Here is a 5546-nt window from a genome sequence, read left to right on the forward strand (position 1 = left end):
AGGTCCCGCTATTGGTTATTGACCGGAGACATGTCTCGGTCATGTCTACATTGTTCTCGAACCCGTAGGGTCCGCACGCTTAAGGTTACGATGACAGTTATATTATGAGTTTATGCATTTTGATGTACCGAAGGTTGTTCGGAGTCTCGGATGTGATCACGGATATGACGAGGAGTCTCGAAATGGTCGAGACATAAAGATTGATATATTGGAAGCCTATGTTTGGATATCGGAAGTGTTCCGGGTGAAATCGGGATTTTACCGGAGTACCGGGAGGTTACCGGAACCCCCCGGGAGCCATATGGGCCTTAATGGGCTTTAGTGGAAAGGAGAAAGGGGCAGCCCAAGGTGGCCACGCGCCTCCCCCCTCCCCTAGTCCTATTAGGACTAGGAGAGGTGGCCGGCCCCCCTCTCTCTCTTCCCCCCCGAGGAATCCTATTCCAACTAGGATTGGGGGGGGGGGGAATCCTACTCCTGGAGGGAGTAGGACTCTCCTGGCGCGCCCCTTGTGGCCGGCCAGCCTCCCCCCTTTGGTCCTTTATATACTGAGGTAGAGGCACCCTAGAACACACAAGTTGATCCACGTGATCTATTCCTTAGCCGTGTGCGGTGCCCCCAGCCACCATATTCCTCGATAATACTGTAGCGGAGTTTAGGCGAAGCCCTGCTGCTGTAGTACATCGAGATCGTCACCATGCCGTCGTGCTGACGGAACTCTTCCCCGACACTTTGCTGGATCGGAGTCCGGGGATCGTCATCGAGCTGAACGTGTGCTCGAACTCGGAGGTGTCGTAGTTTCGGTGCTTGATCGGTTGGATCGTGAAGACGTACGACTACTTCCTCTACGTTGTGTCAACGCTTCCGCAGTCGGTCTGCATGGGTACGTAGACAGCACTCTCCCCTCTCGTTGCTATGCATCACATGATCTTGCGTGTGCATAGGAATTTTTTTGAAATTACTACGAAACCCAACAATCATATCTAAACCAGACGGTATAGCAAGTAGCATATACAAAGTAGAACCTATCATGTGTAGGACAAGGACTAGAACAAGGAACTGCGGCAGAACCTTTAATAGGAAAGACAAGAACACGTACGGGACAACAGCAGCAGAAGCGCTGGACTTGGGGTCGGTGTCCTCGCCTGCCATGTCGTCGAGGAGGTCGTGGACGTCGGGGAAGAAGTCGTCGTCCGGGAAGTAGTCGTCGACGAGCGGATCATCCGTGATGAAGCAGCCAGTAGTCGCGCTGAGGGCTCCTCAAAAACCTTATCACCCTTCTCCCGTACAGGAATCAAAAGGTGCGGTTTCAGAGGCCTAATGTTCCGACCTACGGTGCACGCCGCAAGACGGGATGGGGAAGAACGTAGCAGCAGCGCAGTGCTTAGGAACTTGTGGCGAGAGGAGGAAGAGATTCTGGTGCGTCTCTCTGAGAGGAGCGACCTCCCTTTTATAGGCGCAAGAGAAGGAGGCAAGAGGCTGCGCCGGGAGCTGAAGGGAACGCGGGAGATGAAACGAACAGACAGCAGCCGAAGAGTGTAGCGTTCGTATTCAATATCCACTACAGCAAAAACTTTCCAGCTCCTGAGTGTCCTTTCGTATACCCGTAGTGCATGGCAAAAATTTAGATATCGGCTCGGCTCATTCCCGCAACCCGCGGCGCATCGTGACGAGGCATGGCGTGGCGAGGCGGGCGGCGGAGGAGGAGCGCGCGTGGATATCCCTCTTGTTCTCATGCTCGTACAAGTGGGGAAAGAACCTCCCTTATAAGGAGGTCCAACTCCCACTAAACTAGCAATGTGGGACTAATCTTTAGTAGTATCCCTTGCCTTGCACAAATGGGCTAAGTGGGCTTCTAGGATTTATTAGGAATTTCTGAAATAGTTATTGGGCTGCCCAAAATAGACTAAATTCCAGCAATCCCCCACCAGATCCTAGAGGCACACAGAAATTTGCCTTTGGTTCCAAAACACTGTTTTATATACCGGTACTGCAGTGGAGACTGTTAAGTTGAACTTCCACCTAGAACTCTATGCTACACTAGTAAGCAACTTGAACAGTGGACTGGGCCTTGAACTGCAAGTTTTCTACGAATCTAGCTTCACATAAAGCCTTGACCGATACGTGGCTACCGTGGATCTTCCCCGCGGGTGGAGCTTATGCGTCATACTCCATGACCTTTCATGAGTTTACTAGAGAGAACCCTACTCTCATAGATTGCAACGTTTGACAATCAGACTCATATAGGTGTGTTCTTCAAAAGATGTTCTGCATGATAACATCTCTACTTAAATAAGCCACTTAGAACACATTAAGATATACATCAACCTGCCATGCAGATTAGGAGAGTGTTGCATCTTCATGGAGTGGTATTATAAATAGTAAGGATACTCTCCTCTCAGTTGACCAACAGCTTGTCTTCCACATCTAATTCACGGGATCTCCGATCACAAAGAATAGGTTACCACTGTGAACAACTCATATTGTGGGTCTCATACCCATCTCCCTCGATGCATTATCTATCACATTACGTGATAGACCCTTAGTAAAAGGATCTGCCAGATTTTTAGACGTTTGGATATAATCCAACGCAATAACTCTGGAGTTTTTCATTTTCCTGACAGACTTTAACCTTCTCTGAACGTGTCTTGATGACTTCATGTTATCCTTTGAACTGCTCACTTTCGTGATCACAGTTTGATTGTCGCAGTTCATAAGGACACCCGGTACAGGTTTCTCAACAACCAGCAAGTCATTCAAGAGCCGGCAAAGCCAATCTGCTTCAACCGTAGCTGTATCTAGTGCTGTGAGTTCTGCTTCCATTGTTGACCTTGTTAAGATGGTCTGCTTGCAAGACTTCCAAGAAACAGCGCCACCTCCATGAGTGAATACATAATCGCTCGTGGCCTTTATCTCATCAGCATCTGAGATCCAGTTTGAGTCACTATACCCTTCAAGCACCTTTGGATGCCCGGTGTAGTAAATTCCATAATTTGCAGTGCCTTTCAAATAACGCAAAACTCTTTCTAGAGCTTTCCAATGCACATCTCCTGGTTTTGAAACAAACCAACTCAGTTTTCTAACAGCAAAAGAGATGTCAGGTCTTGTAGCACTGGCTAAGTACATAAGCGAGCCAATAATCTGAGAATACTTCAATTGGTCTCTAGCAATTCTTCGATTCTTTCGAAGCAACACACTAGCATCATATGTTGTTGGAGAGGGCTTGTAGTCACTATAGCCAAAGCGACTCAAGATCTTTTGCACATAGTGAGATTGAAGCAATGTAATCCCACCATCATCGTCTCTCAACAACTTGATGTTCAGAATGACATCAGCCACTCCTAAATCCTTCATCTCAAAACAACGAGATAGGAAATCCTTGACCTCCTTAATAACATTCAGATTGGTTCCGAAAATCAATATGTCATCAACATACAAGCACAGGATAACTCCCTCGCCCCCACCATGGCGATAGTACACACATTTGTCAGCTTCGTTCACAACAAAGCCTGCAGCTGTTAAAGTTCTTTCAAACTTCTCATGCCACTGTTTGGGTGCTTGCTTAAGTCCATACAAAGACTTCAGCAACTTGCACACTTTCCCTTCCTGACCATCTAGTACAAACCCATCTGGTTGTTCCATATAAATTTCCTCGTCCAACTCTCCATTTAGGAAAGCAGTCTTAACATCCATTTGATGAACGAGAAGACCATGCGAGGCAGCTAGTGAAAGTAGAACTTGAATAGTGGTCTGTCGAGCCACAGGTGAGTAAGTATCAAAGAAGTCTTCACCTTCCTTTTGGGTATAACCCTTAGCCACGAGCCGAGCCTTGTACTTTTCAATAGTACCATCAGGCCTAAGCTTCTTATTGAATACCCATTTGCATCCTATAGGTTTGCACCCATAAGGACGATCAGTTATCTCCCAAGTTTCATTTTCCAAGATGGAATCCATCTCGCTACGAACCGCTTCCTTCCAGTAGTCAGCATCTTCAGATGCATAGGCCTATGAAAATAGAACCGGGAGTGTCATCTATGAGGTACACAATAAAATCATCACAAAAGGACTTTGCAGTCCTCTGTCTCTTGCTCCTAATAGGAGCTTCATTGTTCTCCTTCACAGGACTTTCAAAGTGTTCCATCGAAATTGTGGGTTCGATAATTGTAACTGGTTCCTGATTCGATGAACTAGGCATCTCCTGATTAGATGAGGTAGCCATATCCTTCATGGGAAATATATCTTCAAAGAAAGTCGCATCATTCGACTCCATGATCGTACCGACATGTATGTCAGGTACCTCAGATTTTACAACCAAGAATCTATAGCCAATGCTATGAAAAGCATATCCCAGGAAAACACAATCCACAGTCTTTGGTCCAAGTTTCCGCTTCTTTGGAATTGGAACATTGACTTTCGCCAAACAACCCCATGTTCGTAGATAAGAGAGTTTTAACCTTTTTCTTCTCCCATTCCTCGAATGGAGTTATCTCTTTGTTCTTTGTGGGGACTCGGTTCAAGACATGACATGCTGTCAATATCGCCTGCCCCCATCATGCCTTGGAGAGACCCGATGTGTCTAACATGGCGTTAACCAAATCAGTTAGAGTACGGTTCTTTCTTTCGGCCACCCCATTTGACTGAGGTGAGTAGGGAGGCGTCCTCTCATGGATTATACCATGTTCCTCACAAAAAGCATCAAACTCATTGGAAAAATACTCTCCACCACGGTCGGACATAAGCCTCTTGATTTTTTGATCAAGTTGGTTTTCCACTTCAGCTTTGTAGATCTTGAAAAAGTTCAAAGCCTCATCCTTAGATTTCAGAAGATACACACGACAGTATCTAGTGGAGTCATCAATTAACGTCATGAAATATTTCTTTCCACCTTTTGTCAACACACCATTCATTTCACATAAATCTAAATGTATGAGCTCTAGCGGTGCAAGATTTCTTATTTCCGCAGTCGTGTGAGACTTACGAGGTTGCTTAGCTTGCACACACACTTGACACTTAGATCCCTTGACGGTGGTGAAACTAGGGATTAAGTTCAACTTCGCTAGTCGCGACATGCAACCAAAGTTAACATGACAAAGACGTGAATGCCACACATTGGATTCACTATTGTTGCAAATATGATTAACAACTTTATTGCAAACGTCTGATAAGGATAAACGAAACAAGCCTCCTGACTGATAGCCTTTACCAACAAAGGTTCCATACTTGGATATTACAAATTTATTCGACTCAAAGACAAGCTTGTAGCCATCTCTAAACAGAAGAGATCCGCTAACAAGATTTTTATTGACGGAGGGGACATAATGCACGTTCTTCAGCCGCACGATCTTCCCCGAAGTAAACTTCAGATTGACTGTGCCAACACCACGAACAGAAGCACTTGAACCGTTGCCCATCAGCACGGTTGAAGTCCTTGCGGTCTGATAAGACGAAAACATGGAAATATCACCGCATACATGCACATTAGCACCCGTGTCAATCAACCAGTCAGGAGAATGACATGCTGAAAGAATAGTGGGAAATATACCATACCC

This window comes from Triticum urartu, chromosome 7 (genome assembly GCF_003073215.2).
Source record: "Triticum urartu cultivar G1812 chromosome 7, Tu2.1, whole genome shotgun sequence".
NCBI lineage: Eukaryota > Viridiplantae > Streptophyta > Magnoliopsida > Poales > Poaceae > Triticum > Triticum urartu.